At 41.4% G+C, this 21917-nt stretch overlaps 2 protein-coding genes across 6 annotated transcripts in view; one reads left to right on the top strand and one right to left on the bottom strand.

Moving 5' to 3' along the window:
• The window catches only part of MYOF (myoferlin), a 586741-nt gene extending 570810 nt beyond the window's left edge, over window positions 1–15931 (bottom strand). Inside the window, exon 1 of the mRNA XM_061169872.1 lies at window positions 15928–15931. The gene's annotated coding sequence lies outside the window, so the exon portion shown is untranslated. The remainder of the gene's footprint in view (window positions 1–15927) is intronic.
• The window catches only part of PLCE1 (phospholipase C epsilon 1), a 320122-nt gene continuing 313374 nt past the window's right edge, over window positions 15170–21917 (top strand). For 4 of the 5 annotated variants that reach the window (XM_061169454.1, XM_061169606.1, XM_061169250.1 and 1 more), the window contains exon 1: window positions 16397–16590. The gene's annotated coding sequence lies outside the window, so the exon portion shown is untranslated. Of the gene's footprint in view, window positions 15466–16396; window positions 16591–21917 lie in introns of those variants that run through there. The other variant, XM_061169296.1, reaches the window with a different exon arrangement.

Below are 21917 nucleotides of genomic sequence, written 5' to 3'. Positions count from 1 at the left end.
CTTCACAGCTTGTCTTTTGCAGAATGTCATATAGTCGGAATCATGTAGTATGTAGCTTTTTCAGATTGGCTTCTTTCACTTAGTAATGTGCATTTAAGTTTCCTCTATGTCTTTTCATGGCTTGATAGTTCATTTCTTTTTAGCACTAAAAAATATTTCATTGTCTGAATATACCACAGGTTAATTCATTCATTCACTTACTAAAAATATCATGGCTGTTTCCAAGTTTGGCAACTATGAATAAAGTTTCTATAAACACTGATGTGCAGGTTTCTATGTGGACCTAAGTTCTCATTTCATTTTGGTATATACCAAGGAGTCCAGTTCCTGGATTGCATGCTAAGAGTATGCTTAGTTTTATAAGAAACTGCCAAACTATCTTCCAAAGTGGCTGTACCATTTTGCATCCCTACCAGGAATGCTTGAGAGTTCCCCTTCCTCCACATCCTCATCAACATTTGGTATTGCCAATGTTTGGGATTTTAGCTACTCTAATAGGTAGGTAGTGGTATCTCATTGTTGTTTTAATTCATAATTCCCTAACGATATATGACGTTGAACATCTTTTCATAAACTTACTTGCCAACTGTATTTCTGCTTTGGTGAGGTGTCTGTTCAGGTCTTTTGCCTATTTTTCAATTGGGTTGTTCATTTCTTATTGTTGAGTTTTAAAAATTCTTTGTATGTTTTGGATAATAGTCCCTTTTCAGAGGTATCTTTTGAGAATATTTTCTCCCAGTCTGCGGTTTGTCTTCTCAACATCTTGACAGTGTATTTTGCAGAGCAGAAGTTTTTAATTTTAATAAAGTCAAGCTTCAGATACTTTTAAAAACCAAAAACATTACAGATGTAATTGAATTGATTTTTATACCCTTCTCTTTCATTTTCTTACCTGTCTAGAGGCAAATCCCTGTCATGAAGTTCATGTGTACACATCTTGTCCATGTTGTTAACACTTGCATTTCACGTGTACCCATAAACCAGATATAATCTTATTTTGTTTGTTTTTAAAATTTACAGCAATGCTATCATACTGTAAAGGTCATTCTGTAATTCTTCTTTTTCAAGCAAAATTATATTTTTGAGATATATCCATGTTTATACTCACAATCTAATTTATTCACTTAAACTATAGTATAGCATTCTGTCAAAAACAAACAAAAACAAAACAAAAAACAAACACATTAGTGCATTCACCAATAGACAAACATTCAGATATTCAGGCTTGTTTCAATTTATTTTGGCAATTAACAACAAGGCTGCAAAGAAATTATAGTATGTCTCTTTATGTATATATGCAGAAATTCCTCTATGTATAGACACAGATGTGGAACTGGAATTTGTAGTGTAAGGATCTTCAACTTCACTAGATATTGTCTAATGACTCTTGAAAGAGGTTGTACTGATTTACACTCTCAGCAACAGTGTATGTACAAATCCCCATGGCCTCTAATTCTAACATTTGTTCTTGCCAGACTTCAGAACACTTTTGGCCAAGTAGCTGAGACAGTTTTTTGGTGTAAAGAACTATCCCATTTTAAAATGTTTTAGTTTTTTCTAGATTATAAATGAGGTTTAGCATGTTATCATATGTTTTTTGTCCTTTTGGTTTATTTTTTCTATAAATTACCTGTTCATAACATTTGCTCATTTTCTATTTTTCCTACTGATTTCAAGACATTCTTTAAAGGACACTAATGATTTGTCTGTTATTACGTTGCAACTTTTTTCTTTCAGTCTTTAGATTTTGTTTTAACTTTGTTAAAGATACCTATGGTTATATAGGTTATATGGTTAAAGCCAAATTTACTGATTTTCTCTTATTCCTTAACTTTTTAAAGAACCTCATTGAAGAACTCCTTTTCTACTCTGAAACCATAGAGACATTATCCTATATTTTTGTCTAAAAGTTATAAAGTTTCTATATTTGGTAGAGTACATCCCTTTCCTTTACTGTCCCAGAGTCATCTTGGCTCTTGTATGTTAGACGTCAGAGAAAACAAAATAGTCCTTTAGACACCCAGGAAAATGATTACGTCATCTAAAACAAGTAAATTAAGATTGGCCTCAGACATCTCTTAGATACATGAAGAAAGGATGCCAAATACAATGAAGGCTAAACGGGTGTGGGAAGGTTCCTAAAGAAGACACCCAAGGCTGCAAACCTCCCACAAAGGAGGCAAAGTGCCAAAGAAAATAACACGCTACAGGGAAATCCAACAATCCCATGTTGGAAGAGCCTCAAGAAGTTTGAAAAGCACTTTGTTGGAGGGGGTGGGAAAATGAGTACTCACCTACATTGCCAGTGGAACTGTTAATCATTACAACCCCTATCATGGTCAATTTGGCAGTCTTTTTTAATTAAAAAAATTTGAAACCTAGCAATTCAACTTCTAACAATATCTCCCATGGAAATATTACTCTTACATGAGTGAAATGTTGTATATAAAAGGCTATTCATTACAGCCCTTTCTCTACCAGCAAAATGATGGGTACAACTTAGATTTCCATCAGTGGAGGACTGGATCTGTAAATAATGGGATGGGAACACACTGGAGCATAACCATTAATAAAGGGGATAGTACTGTATGCACTATCATGGGAGAATCATTAAGAGACACTGTTAGCTGAAAAAGTCAAGGTACATATAAGACAAATTATCAATATGTTTGTTTATTTTTCTAAATAGAAGTTACGGGGCTTCCCTGGTGGTGCAGTGGTTGAGAATCTGCCTGCCAATGCAGGGGACACGGGTTCAAGCCCTGGTCTGGGAAGATCCCACATGCCGCGGAGCAACTAGACCTGTGAGCCACAATTACTGAGCCTGCGCATCTGGAGCCTGTGCTCCGCAACAAGAGAGGCCGCAACAGTGAGAGGCCCGCGCACCGCGATGAAGAGTGGCCCCCACTCGCCGCAACTAGAGAAAGCTCTCGCAGAGAAACGAAGACCCAACACAGCCAAAAATAATAAATAAATAAATTTTAAAAAAAAATTAAAAAAAAAAAAAAAGAAGTTACAAGTAAATGCTTGAATATGCATAGAACAGCCCTGGGAGGATACCTAAATGCGTGGTAGAGGATAATGAGGGAGAAACTTACTTTCTACACTGTTTGAATTTTTATCCATGTTCCTGATCTACAGATACAAACCAACTCAAGTTGATCTACAAATTCAAGGTAATCCCTATCAAAATTCCAGCTGCTTTTTTTGCAGAAATTGACAAAACAGATCTTAAAATTCCTATGGAAATGCCAGGGACCCAAAATAGCCAAAACAACCTTGAAAAAGAACAAAGTTAGAAGACTCACACTGCCTATGATAGCTATTAAATAAACAAATTTTCTTTAAAAGGAAAAAAAATTGTCCATTTCATTCTTTTTAAATTTAATGGCATAAAATTTTTCATAGACTTGTCATGTACTCATTTACTTTCTACTCTAACTCTAGTTATGTTCACCTTCTTTAGCTTAATAATGGTGAAGAATAGAGACTCTGCTTAGGGTCTTTTCAACTGATCATGAAACTTGAGCGAAGAGCCTCTCTGCGCCTTAGTTTCCTATTATGTAAATAATAATTATAATAGTATTCATTTCGAGGCTTGTTGTGAGGATTAAATGAGTCATGTCAAGTACTTAGAAGACTTTACTTGACACTAATTTCTCAATAAATATAAACTTTATTACCATGTCTACATTATGTATTTACGTCTTTTAACTTAATTAGTCTTGCTAGAAGTTTACCTAGTTTATTAGTCTTTTCCAAAAATCCAGCTTTTTTTTTTCCTATTTAAATAATTCCTTTTATATGTACAATTTCTTCTTTGGGGTTTCCTCTGCTGTTCTCTGACGAGTTTCTTGTGTTGAATGCTTAAGCTATTCATTACACACCCTTCTTTTCTCATAAATGCGTTTAAAAGTTATAAATTCCCCGTCAGTATTGTTTAGTTATAGCCAATAAGATTTGGTATGTAGCTTGTTATTTTTTTAAATTGTCATTCAATTTTAGATATTTCAGAATTTCTGTTATGATTTTTTCTTTAGCCTATGGATTATTTAGAAGTATGTTTTTTCTTTTATAAACTGTTTGAATCAGATTTCTTAGGTGCAAAGAACAAAAATCAACTCTAGCTGGTTTGAGTGGAAAAGTAATCTATTATATCAGAATCACTGGGAAGTCTGGAGAACGAGGTTCAGAAAATGGCTGAAACCAAGGAGGGCAAGACACAGCCAAGCTCACATGACAGGAACAGTCAGCTTAGGACCAGCTTCTGGCTTTTCTCTGGACACACTGCTACCACATGGCTTCTGCCTGGGAATAGTCACTGCTGGTGCTGAAATGTCACATCTGCTACCCTGTCATTGTCCTTCTTTTCAAACATTCTTGTAGCTAATCATTTTTTAATGATTTTTTTGGGAAATTTTCAGTCAAGTTTTTTAAAAAACTTCTTTTTTTTTTTGGCCACACCATGTGGCATGCGGGATCTTGGTTCCCCAACCAGGGATCAAACCTGTGCCCCCTGCATTGGGAGCGCAGAGTCTTAACGACTGGGCTGCCAGGGAAGTCCCCAAGACTTCTTAATATGGAAAATTTTAAACAAAAGAAAAGTAGAGAGAATATTATAATGAAATTAAATGTGACAATCACCTTAGTTTCAGCAATCATCAGCATTTTCTAGCAAGTTTTTAAAAATTCCATTGGAATTTTGTTAAATGTTAAATATTAACGTAGTAGAAATTGGCATCTTTAATCTTTTATTTATTTATTTGTTTTTGACTGCATTGGGTCTTCGTTGCTGTGCGCGGGCTTTTCTCTAGTTGCAGCGAGCCGGGGCTACTCTTGGTTGCAGTGCGCGGGCTTCTCATTGCGGGGGCTTCTCTTGCTGTGGAGCACAGGTTCTAGGCGTGTGGGCTTCAGTAGTTGTAGCACGCAGGCTCAGTTGCTCCACGGCATGTGGGATCTTCCCGGACCAGGGCTCAAACCCATGTCCCCTGCATTGGCAGGCAGATTCTTAACCACTGTGCCACCAGGGAAGCCCTGGCATCTTTAATCTTTAAGTCTTTCATGAAGGAATATTGTGTCTCTCCCTATTTATTCAAATGTAATTTCTCCAAAAGAATCACTCACACTATTTATTCAAATATAATTTCTCCAAAAGAATCACTCACACACACTCCACATAAGTGAAAAAAAACCTTCTTGACCATATTTCCGCATGTGATTATCTACTGAAATGTAATGAAAACGTTCCGTTTTTAAAACAAATTGTGATGGGTGATGAAAAGTGGATACTGTACAACAATGTGGAATGGAACAGATCGTGGGGCAAGCGAAATGAACCACCACCAACCACACCAAAGGCCGGTCTTCATCCAAAGAAGCTGATGTTGTGTATATGGTGTGATAGAAGGGGAGTCTTCTATTATGAGCTCCTTCCGGAAAACCAAACGATTAATTCCAATAAGTACTGCTCCCAATTAGACCAATTGAAAGCGGCACTCGACAGAAAGCATCCAGAATTAGTCAACAGAAAACGCATAATCTTCCATCAGGATAACACAAGACGGCATGTTTCTTTGATGACCAGGCAAAAACTGTTACAGCTTGGCTGGGAAATTCTGATTCATCCGCCGTATTCACCAGACATCGGACCTTCAGTCCATTTATTTCAGTCTTTACAAAATTCTCTTAATGGAAAAAATTTCAATTCCCTGGAAGACTGTAAAAGGTACCTGGAACAGTTCTTTGCTCAAAAAGATGAAAAGTTTTGGGAAGATGGAATTATGAAGTTGCCTGAAAAATGGCAGAAGGTAGAGGAACAAAAGGGTGAATACGTTGTTCAATAAAGTTCTTGGTGAAAATGAAAGATGTGTCTTTTATTTTTACTTAAAAAACTGAAGGCACTTTTTGGCCCATCCAATATGTACATCATTATGATTATCCCTAATTTCTTTTTCTTTTCTTTTTTTCTTTTATTACTTTTTTCTGTTTCAAGTGTACAGCATTGTAGTTTAACATCTGTTACAATACAGAGTCATCAACACCACAAGTCTAGTTACCATCTATCACCATACAGTTAATCCCCCTTACCCATTTTGCATACCCCAACCCCCTTCCCTCTGGTAACCAGTACCTAATTTCCATTTTTAATGTTTTTGTTGCTGTGGTGAATGAGATCACCCCAATATATCTCTAAGTAGATATTAGTGTTATATAGAAAAGCTGTTGATTTTTGAATATTTGTCTTGTATCCGGCCACTCTAGTAAGCCCTCATTAATTTTAAGTATTTTGTAGTTGATTGTCTTGGATTATCTAGGTACATAATCACATTTTCTGCAGGTAATCATAATTTTATCTCCTCCTTTTCAGGAGGTCTATTTCTATTTTATGTTTTGTATCTTACTATATTAAATAAAATACCCAGACTATATTGAATAATAAAAACCATAAATAGGCATTTTTATTTAGTATTAATTTTAATAGTTACGCCTCTAAATAGATTATAATTTGTACGATGATGGCTGTTATTTGTGAAAGATATAGTATAGTACATAGAACATGCACTTCTATTATGTGTTTTAAAAAGACTTTTTATATCAGGTAGAAAGTGGTGTTTAATTTTATGAAATGTCTTTTGGTTATTTATTGAGATGATAATTTGGTTCCTTTGATTTATTGACATGCATTCTTTTATTAATAAATTACCTAATATTCAAGTATCTTTGAACCAGAGATAAATTTTGACTGGCACAGAGTAGATGATTTCAAAATATGCTGCTGAGTTCGATTTAATTATATTTTATTTAGGATTTTTCATGTCTAGACTTATAAGTGATGTTTCATGATATTTTCTTTGCTTTGGAAAATATTTTATGAGCATTTGATCATATCTACTGAAAGTCTGTAAGAACCGATAGTTAAAATTATCTGGCCCATGGGCAGCACTTCACAGCAAGAGTTCTGTGCAATATTTTATAAATTAGGGAATCTCTGGGTTAAACAGAGTTAAATAGTTATTTATCTGGGACTTCTCATAATCTTTAATATGTCAATGTGAATTGTAAGCCTCCAGAACTTTAAAATGTATTTGGCCACAGAGCCCCTTTTTATTGATGAACTAGTATTGGGTAAAAATACTTTGAAAATACCATGATAAATCTTTCTTTGGTGAGGATTCATTGCTAAGTACTCCATTAAATTATCAACTTTATGAAGGTAGAGATTATGTCAGTCCTTCCCAGTCACTGTCATTTTCCTAGTATCTTACACAATTCCTACCTTAAAAGTCACTCAGTAAATATTTAATCAATTAACTACTTTCAGTTTTTTCACTGGTTATTGGGTCAGTCAGGATTCTCAGTTACAAGTAACAGAAACTAACTTAGGCAGCAAAGCAATTTACCAAAAGGAATCTGAGTAGCTCACAGAATTGTTGAGAGCTGGAGAGTCAGCCTCAAAGCTAGGCTTCCAAGAATAATGCCCCAAATAATTCCCCAGGCACTGGAGGCTATAAGTTAGCACTACTGCCAGTAACTCAACTTTTCTGGAATTCCATCTGCTACCAGCACTAAAGCCACCTTGGCACCAAGAATCCAGCTTTACAGACACCCCAGAAAGCTGAGTTTCTCTGCTCTCATTCTTGCTAGCAAAATGTATTCTCTATAGACCTTCCCTCTTCAAATTGTTCACTTTTGAATCTAAGTCTCACACACACATGCCTGGCTGATGATGCTGGGTAACATGTCACTGCCCCAGCTGCAAAGGAGGCTGAGCAAACATGGTTTATGGCTAATAACTTGGAAAAACAAGAACTGTAAGGAAGAATTCCTTAAACCCAAAATTCCCCAAACCCAGCAATGGTGTTCCAAAGGAAATACAGACTTTCCTCCTTCTTGGATCAATTGTGGTAATACAGTTTCTCAGAATATTATCAATTTCATGCAGATTTTAAAAATTGATTAGCTTAAACTTTTTCATAATATTCTTTTATAATTGAAAGTGTCACACCTTTATTATAGTGTTCTATTTTCTCTTTTATAATTTTGCTAGTGTTTTTATTTTTTTTTTAATATTTATTTATTTATTTGGCTGCGATGGGTCTCAGTTGTTGCACACGGGATCCTCGCTGCCGCATGTGGCATCTTCCTTGTGGCACGCGGAATCTTTAGTTGCGGCATGTGGGATCCAGTTCCCTGAACTGCGAGCATGGAGCCCCAGCCACCGGACCACCAGGGAAGTCCCAGTGTTTTTGTTCTTGATTATGTTTTCCAGAAGTGTTACTCTTTTTTAACGCTCCCCTCGAAGGCATTTTATGTTTTCCAAAGAACCAGCTCTTTGATTTATCTTCTAGTTGGGTAGGCTTTCATTATTACTATCTTTTTAATTTTATTTTTCTTGAAATTGTCTTCGGTATTTTTTAAAATCTGAATGCTCAGTTCATATATTTTTACACTTTCTTGTTTAATAATAAAAAAACATTTAAAGACGCACATTTGCCTCTAATTATTGCTTTAGCCACATCTCATAAATTTAGATTATGTAATATTCTCATTTTTGTCATGTTCCAAGAAATCTCTAATTATTGTTTGGATTTCTCTTGTGACCCAATCATTACTTAGAAGAACATGTTTAAATTGTTGAGCAGTTGATGCTTTTTCATTTAAAATGTTTAATATTAATTTCTAGTTTTCTTGCATTTTAGCCAGAGAATATAGCCTGAATTTCTTGAGATTTTCTTGACCCATTCTGGTAAATGTCCATGGAACTTGGAAGAGAAGATATATTCTCTATGTGCAGATTGCAAATGTTGTAAAAAGTAATTTAGACTTTGTTTCTTAGCTTTTTTCATCATATTAGTAAAATTTATACTAAAGTAATGAATAAAATCAGGCCTAGAGAATTGTTATAAAAACAAGTCACAAGAACAAGCCATGTTAGTGGGAGGGACAGTGATTGAGAGAAAAGAGAAGAGATCAAAAGGATATTGGAAGGGCTGGGAGAGTAGGAGGAAAGGAGAGCAAAGGAGAGGAGTCAGAAGAGCAATACAGACTTTAGAGAAAGTACAGTTGCTCAGGAGGGCAGACCTGGAACACATTTTAGACATACAGAGCTCTGGTTGATGGAGACTTTACTGCATACACTGCTCACAACATCTTTGTCAGGGTGAGGTAGATAGCATAGGGTGAGAAGCTGCTTCTGGAAAATGAGAATGAAGAAAAAGAAGTTTCTCGACAGGTCACATATTGAATGATTCCATTTCTATGAAATGACCCAAAGAGGTAAATCCATGGAGACAGAAAGCAGAGCAGTGGTGACCAGGGACTGGGGTGACAGGAATGAGGAATGACTGCTTATGGGGGGGTGGGATTATCTCTTGTGTTGATGAAAATGTTCTAAAATTGGTTCTAGTGTTGGTTGCACAAGTCTGTGAATATACTAAAAACCATTGAATTGTGTACTTAAAAAAAAAAAAAAAAAAGAACAGCTATGTGATACCAAAAAAAAAATAAAATAAAATAAAGAAAAAGAAGAGTCAGCCTAATAACAGAAGAGAAAACTGTGACCAGAGAAGGGAATTTCAGAGGTGAGACTTTGGAGGTGTGACCTTGCTTGCCAACAGCTGAGTTTGAGTAGTGCTGGAAAGCAATGAGGCAAGGAGGTTCCTAGATTTGCTGAGAACTACCATTTTTCAGCTATGGTTTTCCACGCTGGGATGTCGTGTGCACATGGCCCTGCTCTCATGGAGGGCACATGTGTTCTCAGTATTGGAAGGGAGCATGGATGTGGAATCCTCTAGGATAATACCAGAAATAGGCTGGAGAGGAAGGGTAGATAGAAGGCTTTGGTGAAGATGGAAAGAAACTGGACGTGCCAGTAGCATAAATTTTGAAAGAAGACTATTGAGGGAAGGCACTGGGAAAAGTGGGAGTGGGATAAATGGTGGGGAGAGGGTGGTAGGAAGTAACAAGCCCTTCTTCCTTCTGCCCTGTTAACTAGGGAAGAAAAGGTAGCCTTCACTGCAGAGGACTTCAGGGATGACGTGGTGTTGGGGTGAGCAAGGTGGGCTCAGTGCGGAAGGAAATAATTCAGGTATCTTAGGAAGGCTAGGGTAAGAGTATGGCTTAGCGACCAGATTGTATGAGTTCAAATCTAGATATTTGTGTAACCTTGAGCAAATTGCTTAACCTCTCTGAGCTTTAGTTTTCATTATCTCTAAAATGGAAACAATATTAGTGTCTACTCATATGTTTTTTGTGAAGATAAATACAAGATATATTGTATATAAAGCACTGAGCACAGTGCATGGTAAGCCTTCATCCTCACTGATTCTCCTTTCCTCCTTTCCTGGCTTAACTTTATGGTTGATCATTATAAACACTCCCTTGCGTGTATCCTAAGTCCTTGCTTCTTTCTTGTTTCGTTAATAACCCTTGTTAAATCCAGTTCTCCATTTTTTCTTCTCATACACCCATAAATCTGTCCAAAGAAAAATGTACAATCATAACGTCTGGGCTCACATTTCATTTGTGACCACAATTGGACACAATACCTGGCATTATATTTCCCTATTTCATTGACTCTCCCACTTTTCTAAATGAGTATTTCAGATATTCTCTCTCAAACTATTTGTACCTCCTACCCTATTTACTCTCACCTGATAACACTGTTTACCACTTTACTGAAGAAAAGTTTCACAAGCCTCTACCAACTCTACTCACCTCCCAACTTCCATATCTATTGTTTCATCTACTAAATCTATATTAAAAAGTTACCCCAAAGCTTGTGGCTTAAAAAAATGAAATTTATTTTGCTCCCAAACCTGCAATTCGGGTAAGGCTTCACAGGAATAGCTTTTGTCTGTTCTGCTTGCCATCACTGGGATGGCTTGAAGGCTGGGTCCTAGAACCCCCTGAAGGCACGCTCACTCCCATGTCCAGGGTTGATGCAGGCTGTCAGTTGGGATCCTAAGCTGCAATCATCAGCTGGAACATTACACATAACCTTTTCATGTGGCCTGAGCTTCCTCACAACATGGTATCTGCATTCCTAGTATGAGAGTTCCGGAAGCTGTCTCAACTTCTGTGACATAGCCACTGTAGCCAGGTAGCATCACTTCTGACACTTTCTATTGAATAAGAAGTGGGTAAGCCACTGGGGCTGCCCCATATTCACAAGAAGGGGAACTGGTCTCCACCTATTATCAGTGGCAAAGTTCTGGAAAAGTATGTGGGCCTGGAAATATTGCCGTGGTCACTTTTGGAAAATATAATCTGTCTTGTCTCCTGTTTCTTTAAATGAACTGTCTGTGCTCCTGTCCAATCCCAGCCCATTGACTTGTACACTAGACCCCATCCCCTCTCACTCACTCGAGGACATTTTTACAGAAATACTTGCCTCTTTCTTCTGTATCATCCATTTTTCTCTCTCTCATGGGTCAATCCTTTCAACACAGGAACATGCTATTATTTCTCCCATCTGAAAAAAAGCCTCCCTTGACTTCACATAACAGTCCCAAAGTGAGTGGTCCAAGCTGCTGTGGTACCTCTGCTTTCTCTGTATAGGGCTTCCATCTCTGGGCCAAGACAGCTGCCTCAGACCTTGCCAATTCTCAAATAATGGGAAGGGAGAAAAGAAATCAGAGGCAAGCAGCTTCAGCTCTAAGGACATTACTGGATGTTGCCTGCTGACTTTCTGTTCATATGTCATTGGCTGAAACTTAGCCATGAACTTAGCCTAGATGCAAGGGAGGTTGGGAAAGTAGTGGGCAATCATGGGTCCAGACAAAACAGGGTAGGTGGGAACTGTTTTATAGCTAAAAGAAACAATGGAGAATGGATATTGGAGGGAAATAAGCAGTGTCTTCCACCCTCCCTCACCTCTTATAGCCTTTACTCCATTGCTACCTCTCAATGAAGTCTTACCTGAGACATTGTATTTAAAATTGCAATCATCCCCAAGCCCTGCAGCACTCCCTGTCTTCCTTTCTTGCTTTACTTTCCTCAAGCATTTATCACCTTCTACTATACTATACGCTTTACTTTTACATAGCTCATTGTCTATCTATGCCTACCAGAATATAAGCACCATGAAGGCAGGGACTTTGTTGACTGTTGTGTTCACTGCTGTATTTCTGGTACCTAGAACAATGCTTGGCACATAGTAGGTGCTCAATACATATTTTTTGCATGAAAGAATAAAAGAACAGCACAATGGTAAGCACTCAATCGCAGCTGCTGTTATCATTATTATCATTTTCTGGCATAAGGAGTGGTTGAGGATGATAATTGTTAATAAAAGGATCTGGGAAGGCTAGCAGATAGTAACATGCTAACATTAGTGAAGGAGAAGTGGCAGAGAAACCAAAGAATGAGCTTGTTGGGGGCTTGTAGAGCTAATCAGCATCAAGTTACCAGCTGAAGAATCAGTGAACAAATTAGCCTATGCAAACCTGCCTTCATGCCATCCACCCTCCACTGGTGACCAGTCCAATCTATGGACAATTCACAGCACTTGGGATCACCCAGGAGCCATGGCCATCTTCCTAGCAGACTAGCTCCAGCAAAGCTTGAAGAAAACATGATGTTTTTCAAGCGAATATTATTTTCCTTTGAGTTCCATGATCATACCAGAGTTCTTTTCCTCTTCAACATTTTGGCCACTTAGAACAACATGAAACTTTAAAACCTACATCTAGAGAAGTCTCAAGCTCCAATGTCTATGCTTTGGGATTCTAGTACAGTTAAAACTTTTTTAATTGTGCTTTTATAATTTTTAGTTATGGCTCCTTGAGATGATTTGAGCTACACCTGCCTTTTGCTGATAGCAACTGAACCAGATATTACAATGAGATTCCAGAATGTTTCAAGGGAAAAAGATGGATGGACTTTCTGTCAAAACACTAACAAGATATTTGCAGTATTCAAAGGAGATCACAGTTTTTAAATACCGTAAATATAAATGAAAATAGAGTCCAGAGTTGTATTTCTTTAATCTAAGTGCTTCACATAGACTAACTCACTGCTCACAACCACCATGAAGGGTAGATATAGTTTACAGAAGAGGAAAACGAGGCACGGAGAGGTAAGTAACTTGCTCAGGGGCTCACACCTGGGAGATGGATTGAGGCTATCAACTCAAGTGGACCCACATCAGTCTGTGCCCCTAATACCGGCTATGTTGAGAGACAGATCTCCTTCACCCACACTCCTACCACCCAACAGAAGTAGAGCTACCTGCTGCTCTAACACACTGGTATTTTTCACCAACCTCGAACTGCCTTAGTACTTCTACCCTCACATATGAGATAACTCTGGAAAGCTTGTTTTGGGCTCTGTCCCCACTATCTGAACTCACTAGCCTATGTGCAGACAGCTGGTAAACCCTGTACAATCTGATACACTGACTTCAAATGAGAGGAAATGGCAACTCCTAAACTCAGGGCTGCCTTGTTCCTTCAGCTCTTCCTTGGCTTCCAAGGCTACCCAGAAGTCTGTTGGCAAATTCCTCTGCTTAGCAATTAGCTACTGTTGAACAAAGATGAATAAATTTGTCAATGGTGCCTGTGCTGACTACTCAGTTCCCAACCTTAAGGTTTGTTTATAAATGGGTTAACTGATGGCCGGCTTGTTGAGTGTGGCAAAGGGCCAATCTTTTTTTCTGCAGTATGTGCAGTAGGGGGTGTGGGGCCTCCCACTGGCAGCAACAACCATGAAGTCAGAGACACCCCCCACCAATCACAAAAATTACAGGATGTGAGAGGAAGAAAGTAGGGACGTGATTCCATTTCTTAAAATGATTTTACGACTTAAGTTCCCTAGTCCCAATGTTTACAACTTAAATCAATTTCCATCAAATGGAGACCATTATGTAACAAGTTCAAAAGAGATGTGTGCTTTCTTCTGAAATTTCAAACAAAGATGCACTACATTTAAATAGCTTCCACAGCATTATTTCTTGGGGCTTTTGTTTTTGTTGTTGTTTTTGACTATGCAAAATGGTCTTGTATACAAAAATGCATAACTTAGTTGATTGAAGCTGAATTTTCCATGGAAACTGTCCAGTGCTCCCCCAATTCACAAGCACTTTATCTGACCGTCTTTCTTCTTTCAGATAATGGCTGGCAGCAACCCACAGTGTGGAGGTTATAGCTGTACTTTTGAAAAAGTCTTGAATGGAGCCATTGTTCCCCTAAGATGGTCTGTGTGTTTCACTGAACAGAGAGCAGGGTGTAAAAAAGGCACCTTGTGTGCAACTGTTGGCGAGGTTGGGGAGTGAATTAAAATCTCCAGAAAGTCTGGGCAGTGCTGTTCAGAGGCGCAATGAACCCTCTGGAAGCACTGTTAGCTCAGACATTCCAATGCGGTGAGGCAGCCTCAGGGACAAGGCTCCCTCCAGTCTCATTTAGAGAGGGATTGAGGGGGGCGAGCAAAGGACATTGATCTGGACCGGCTCTCTTCGCAAAATATTGGGTACGGCTCCCTATTCCAGGGATAGGTGATACTGATTATCACACTCAGATAACTTTCCTGCCTAACGGACCTAGACTTTCCTTGGTTACTAATGGTGCAGTGACTCATTTGGAGGATTCAATGTTAACTGCTTGTGCATCCACCAGTTTGCAAGCCTAATTCCCATGTGCCTAATTAAACAAAACAAAACAAAACAAGTCTTTGAGGGCTCCAGGTGATTAATGATGTTTGATATTACTAATTCATTAAATGCATTATAAGACCATAATACACAACTGTATATTCAATAAATAGCCTACCTTGTTTATTGTCAGTAACGCTTCCTTTTTCCTGGCTCCTCCATTCACCTGTCCAGGACCGTGCAAGCACTGGGTCAGAGCAAATGACTACTCCCTATTCCTCTAGTGCTAAGGTCTCAAGCTTTTCATGAACAAAGAGTCTCCTCAGAGTCTTTTGCAGAGAGCTTTCCAAAACCGGCTCTCAAGGAAGGAGGTAACGTTGATTTTCAGGAAAATCCTAGTGGTGAGAAAACAGCAAAAGAGTTTAAGGACCAGGCTGGCATATTTTTCTTACAGGCAGAATTCTTTGGTGCCCCTCCTGCGCATTCTTGCTCCAACCCCTCCTGCGCCTGGAGGCTCAAAGGAGGGGAGGCCACTTTTAACAGTGACCTGAAAGAAAGGGTCATACTTGAGCAGGAGGAAAGGGTGTGGGAGGAGGTGGTCATGGTCCAGGTAGAAGCTCAGAGTGGGAGAAGCATCCTGTTGGGTGGTCCCTAATAACCGGGCCATGTTGGGTTCCTACAGTCGTGAGGAGTTAGTCTGGAAGGCAGCAGGGGGCCAGTGAAGGTTTCTGCACAGATTAAAGTTGTAGAAGAGGAAGAATGATATGGCTGTGTTGAGGGGGATGCTTCGCTCCAAGGAGTGGACAGACGGGAGGGCTAGGGGCCGCCGGAATTGGTCCTGATTGAATACAAGAGGAAGGGTCAGACCTATGGAACAGGTCAGTCTATTAAAATAGGTAAAGAGGGAGGGGGGTTTAGGGGAAAGGGAGGGGGATGATAATTCGATTTTCCTCAGGTCCCTGGCTCTGCTGACTGCCAGTTGGGTATAAAAACCACCTCGACGGCTAGGTAAGGCTCCGTGCAGAGCCTGCAGTGTCTGGCAGCGCTGAACACCTCCTGTTTGCTTCAGCAGCGAAAGCCACTAGATTTGGAGTCCACAGACCTGGATGTCACTATTTGGACGATCACTATTAGCAGTCAAAGGAGTATCTCCCGAGCCTGGCACTGCATTGCGCCCACTGTGGTGCTCAACAGTAAATATCTGAATGACGAATGACCGAACAGATTGGAGACTTGGTGCTGCCCTTACCAGAGTAACCTCGGTCAAGTAATTTAACCTCCAAGAGCCTCGGTTTCCGTGTGTGTCGAGCAGAGACGGTCCCTGGCGGAAAGTGTGAGACTAAATTCCCGCAGCCTGAGGTGGACCGAGTTCCCCACCTCCGGTCGGAGCCGGGCAACCCCGCTGCGCTCTCGCCAGCTCCCGCTGCGGCCCGGGCGCTGGCCAGCCCCCGGGTGCCGAGGCCGAGGCCGGGGCCGAGGCCGGGGCCGAGGCCTAGGCCGGGCTGGGGTCGCGAGGCCCGCGGCCGGGGCGTGGGTGGCAGCCGGGTCCGCCCCTCGCGCCTGCCGTCTCCGCGCGGCCCGCGGCCGGGGGCGGGCCCGGCTCAGGCCGCGCCCCCGGCCGCCCGGCGGCCTGCGGTAGCGCTCGCGGCCTCTCACCCGGGGCGGGTGAGTTCTGGGAAAGCCCGGCCCAGGGCGGGGGCTGCGCTGCCGCCCGCGCCGCCGTCCGGGCAGCTTGCAGAGCTCTGCGGGCGCGGAGCGAGGGAGCGGCGCCGGGCGGGGGCGCACACGACGACGCGGGGCCGGGTGGGCGCGGCGGCGGCGGCGGCGGCGGGCGGCGCGCCCCGGGCTCTGTCTCCCGGGCACTTGCCCGGCTCTGCGCGCTCCTGTCGTCCGCTCCGCCGCTGACACACAGTAGCGAGGACACCCGACGCCGCTAGCGACAGGCGCATCCCAGAGGGACGCTGCACCTGGGGACTCCGGCGCGACCGGCTAGAAGAGGAAAGGTGAGAAGGTGTTTCTGTGGCTGGGTTCCTCAGGCTTGGAGAAGGGGAGAGATGGGCTTTTAATCTCTGAGTCCAGTAGATCCGGCCAGGGGCAGCAGCCTCAGTCCGCGTACCTGGCGGGAGTACAAGTACCTACTCCCCTCCCCAGGGGAGAACTGAGGCAGGCGACTCCCTAGGGGGCGCGGGCCAGCCCTCACATGGGCTGGAGGATACCCTGTAAGTGCTTCCTTCGCCCCTTCAAATGTTTGCCTCGGGTCTCCACTGCATTTTGCGTGTGCAGTACAAAGAAGAAAAGTATAAGCTCTTGCTGAGGCGGCCCCCCTAGCCGCCAGTATTTCACGGAAAGTACTCAAGAGATTGTTCCTGGAGCGATTAGCTACATCAAGTCCTAGAAAATATAGTATTGGACCTGGTCTCACTTTCACTGGTAACTAGAAGAATGGCTTCGTCTTTTTTCTTAGAGTCTTCTAATGCTGTGATAATGAATAACCTAGAAGGAAAAGTCTTCCTTGTGTCTAATGTTAAATGCACAGTGTAAATTTACGGTTCCCCCCGCACATCTTGCCTGGTATTTAAGCCATGAGAACACTTGGTTCAACTGACTCAACTAATTATTCAGTGTAAGAAAGATCCATCATTCAAAGATTTAGCAGCCTCATTTTAAAGAGGGAGCTCCCTCAATAGATGTTAAGTAGGATTCACTTGATGGAAAAGTTTTATTTCCACATAGTTCTTAATTTGAGTTTCATCATGTGAAATTTGCCAGTAGGTCATTTAGATCTCTGCAGGATTAGTGAATTTCCTTGTGTTTCTGGTAGGAAGCCCTGGTAGGGATAGGGTGGAGCCACTGCCACGGAATGGGCACAGCCGAGGCCAAGAGTGCTGCACCCCACCAGGAAGAATTTTTGAGAGCCTGTCTTGGGAGGTGGATGCAGGTGACCCTGTAGATGCCCTTACAGGGCCCAGTTGGCATTGGGGGTGAAGGGGTGGCGGACTATCTCTGAATGCTGTATGCAGCCATGTACTGAAGCCATGTATCAGATACAGCCATGTATCTCTGTACTGTATGCAGTATGCAGTAGATGCCCTTACAGGGCCCAGTTGGCATTGGGGGTGAAGGGGTGGCGGACTATCTCTGGATGCTGTATGCAGCCATGTCTTCGCGGATACTTTCTGAAGGATGCCTGATGATGCTGTCATCTAGAACATTCTTTGCTTTTCCTGAGTGCCCTTCCTGCTCCATTTTACCACGCTAAATCCTAACCATCCTTCACACTAAGTTTTCGTTGCTGCTGTGAGACCTTCCCTGATACCCCAGCCCCAAATAGTCAACATTCTCCAGCTCTGATGCCTGCAGCATTTTATTGAATACCTCCCTAGCCTTTCTTCTCTCAGCGTTCTTTGAGAGTTATTTATGTAGATGTTTCATTTTCCCTACTGAAGGAATTAACTGTGGCTTTCTTGGCACAGAGCTTGCACCTAGAAGGCCCTCTAGAAATAGTGTTACGACTTTGTTTCTTCAATACAAATCTCTACTTCGGAAAAGGAGATAATATAACCAAAAGGATTCAGAGAAGAACATAATGTTTACCATTCAAATTGTCCTCCATTTACAGCCCCACAGGGAAAATTTTCCTTATACCTAGGAGCCATGCATAATAATCGTCTTTGGTCCAAGCCTGGGGATCAAGTAAGAGCTGGAGGGACAGTCTTCCAGTCCTTATAGTAACATAAGCTCCTTGGATGTACTCCAAGGTTGACCTGTGTCATTAAAAATTCCATGCTCCAGTGCATTGTGGTGAAGCTAGATTCCGATGAAGGTGGTTGGTTTTCTTTTTCTATTTGCAACTGTTCTTAATCACTGTCTTCCCTGGGCTTTTGTCGTATATTTTAAACAATTCATTTGATGTGCAATTTGTTACCTACAAATTTTTAAATGAATAAAGGAAAATTGAAAAGAATTGTGCTTGCTGTTTTCTAAAGCAGAGAGCAGGGAATGTTTGCCCTGCCTGGGCAAGAGGAGATATTTGCAAGGAGCGAGGCTGCTCTGCACATGTATGTTGGCAGTGCCTGCCTTCCACACACCTGGCTGGCAATCGGCCTGTACAGGACAACAACTGCTTCAATCTGGGCTCCTTCTTTCTCTGCCTGGGCTCCCTCTGCTTGCGGGGAGAAGGGGTCCAGGGGAGCACAACAATTTAGAGCTTCGGATTCAGGAGTAGCAGGGAAGATGTGAGAAAAAGCGGTAACTGCTTAGAGTGTGGATTTGTTTGATCAGGTTCCTTTCCTCTGGACACTTGGTTGAGATCTTGGCATTGAGCAAGTGGGAATTTGGTTGGGAGCGGGAAGGCAGGTGGCTGGGGAGCATGGTACTGCTGTAGAAGGGCTGGGAGGTATTGATGGGGGGTGCTTAGGGAAGCATGTGGCCCAATTATGTGGGGTCCCCAAGAGGAGAGTTGGAGATGGGGAACTGGGGAGTAGAGAAAGAAAAATAATATATCAAAGATGCACTTTGCCATGGGCCAACTATGGAGCCTAGAAAGGAAGAGAAAACTCTCTTCAGCATCATGGGGTCTTCTCTGCTCCCATGGTATAGAACTCAGGCTTGTTTTTATTAATGCTGTAATTCATCTGTATTATGGCTTAAATAGGTTTTCATGAGCCAGGTTGGAACCCGGCCCTCTGTCCAGTAGGGTAGCCGCAAGCCACATAGGGCTATTTGCATTTAAATTTAAGTTAGTTAGAATTAAATGAAATTAGTCCCATTTCAAGTGATTGTTACATGTTGCTAGTTGCTACCATACTGGACAAGGAAGATATATAACATTTCCATCATCTCAGAAATCTGCCCTGGGATATTGTTCTAAAGGATTAATGACAATTAATCTCCAGTGTACTAATTTCCAAATCGAATTTAGTCATAAATTAACAATTTCCTGTTCATAGTCCCCTACCAAGTCTATTTAGATGAGAATAATAATAGTAATTGTTATTGCTAACACTTATATAGTGCTTACTACGTGCCAGGCAATGTTCTAAGCACTTTACATCTGTTAATTCATTTAATCCTAACAACAACATTAGGTGGTAAATGCCAGAGACCTGTTATCCCTTACCTGCAATTCCAAAATTAAAACAAACAAACAAACAAACAAAATAACAACTCTCGAAACTGTGGTTTTCATAAGTTTGGCTACAAAATTTGGTCATGAGGTTATTATGGTCTTTATTTTTCTCACCTGGTAAGAACATTTATACATTTTTATTTCAGAAACAATGGACATGTTTGCTGCAGATCCCACCTATAGAATTATTTAATATATGGCACATGTACTGTTTTACCATTACGAAAGCCAGAAACCTTCTGATTTTGGATAAGGACATATGGATCTCCCTTACTATGCCCCTTTTGAAGATGGGAAAACTGAGAAACTAAAAGGTCATGTAACTTGCATGAAGTCAGAGCAAGAAAGTGCCAGGGCCAGGATTCAGTCAGAGCAGGCCGGCTCCAGACTCCGTTCCCTTGACCATTGTGCTTTCCTGAAACAACCTCTGGGCTCATCACCCAAAACAAATGACTGGCCCTTTTTTCGGCTGAGTGAAACCAAATAGCTTTAACTTGGCTCATTAGAAAGTTTCAGATAGGGCTATAGCTAAATTGTTTAGTAGCTGGGGTTCTGAAACTTCCTGGTAGGGTTTCAGAGGATCTAGATCAATCTGGATCTGGGTCTTCTGAGTTGGAAGTCTCTCCAGGGAAGACTGTGAGGTTCTCTCTTCTTCTGGGAGGTTGATTAGAACTGCAGGGCTGGTCTGGGGTCAGGAATGGACTTCTCACTTTCTCTCTCCAACTGGTCCCTTCTTGGCTTTTTGGTCCAAATCTGCACTTGAAGAAACTCTTCAGTAACCCCAGGCTTTCTCCTTTGAGTGTAAGAAGATGTTCTGAAGGCTCCACCATCTGTGTGGACCTTACAGCATGGACTCTGCAGGACTCCTGTGTGCCTGTGTCCCATGAGCATGAGTACCTCTCGTGGCGTAGTCTCCAAGGCCCGTAGTGGTCATGGTGACTCCAGTTATAATAGCTTAAGGTGTAGGGACAAGGCACTCTTGGTCAAATACAAGGGCTCTAGAATCAAATTTACCTAGTTTTACATAAGCTTTGCCGTCTACTAGCTGTACAGCCTTAGACAAGAAGTTAACCTTTCTGTAAGATAGTAATTTTACGGGGTTGCTCTAAGACCCAAGTAAGATAATGCACCTAAATCACTTTGCATAGTGCCAGGCACATAGTCAGTGCTCAAAAAGTTAGCTACTAATATTGCCTTTTCCCTCTGGACCTACCTAAGTCTTGCCAGTATGCAACTTTAGGCTTTGGAAAGATGTGTGGTAGGTTGAATAATGCCAGTGGTCCCCCAAAGTTGTCTAAGTCTTAATCCCTGGAACCTGTAAATGTGTTACTTAACATGGCAAAAGGAACTTTACAGATGTGATTAAATGAAAGATTTTGAGATGAGGAGTTATCCTGGATTACCTGGGTGGGCTCAGTGTAATCAAGGGGGTCCTTATAAGAGGGAGACAAGAGGATCAGAGTCCCTAGCAGGAGGTAGGGGTAATGTAAGGAACGGGTCAGGAGCCAAGGAATGCAGGCTGCCTCTAGGAGCTGGAAAAGGCAAGAAAACGGATTCTTCCCTAGAGCCTCCAGAAGGAAGTCAGCCCTGCCAACCCATTTTAGACTTCTGGCCTCCAGAACTGTAAGATAACAAATTTGTATTGTTCAAGCCACTACATTTGTGGCAATTTGTCACAGCAGCAATAGGGAACTGATAGAGTGTGGAAGAGAAAACAGAAAGTGGTCAGGAGGGAAATGAAAGCTGTCAAAATAAGAAAACAGTAATAGCTAGCATTTAGTTTGAACTTTGCTAGGTACAGTTCTAACTACTTTGTGTGTATTAACCTGTTATCCTCACAACAACCCTCTTACTTTTAGTATCTGCATATCACAGAAGACGAAACTCAGGCACTGAGAAGTTAGGTAACTTGCCCAAGGTTACACAGCCAGTACGGGGTAGAGTTGGGATGTGAATCCACATAGTCTGGGACTCTTAATTGTTACCCACGCGACTCCCCAAAGCAGGCATTTCTGTCTGCTAAGGCTGACAGTACCGGCCACTGAGTGGTATGTTACTGTAAAGAAGGAAAAAGCAGTTTTTGAATCGGCAAGAAGGAGGGTGATGTAGTCCCCGCTCACCAAAAAAAAAAAAAAAAAGAAAAAGAAAGAAAAGAAAAAAGAAACATGGGTATCAAAGTACTTGGTAAGCTTTTGCCATTTC

The sequence above is a fragment of the Eubalaena glacialis genome, chromosome 1, assembly GCF_028564815.1.
Source record: "Eubalaena glacialis isolate mEubGla1 chromosome 1, mEubGla1.1.hap2.+ XY, whole genome shotgun sequence".
NCBI lineage: Eukaryota > Metazoa > Chordata > Mammalia > Artiodactyla > Balaenidae > Eubalaena > Eubalaena glacialis.
This window is presented reverse-complemented; position numbering and strand designations above follow the sequence as displayed.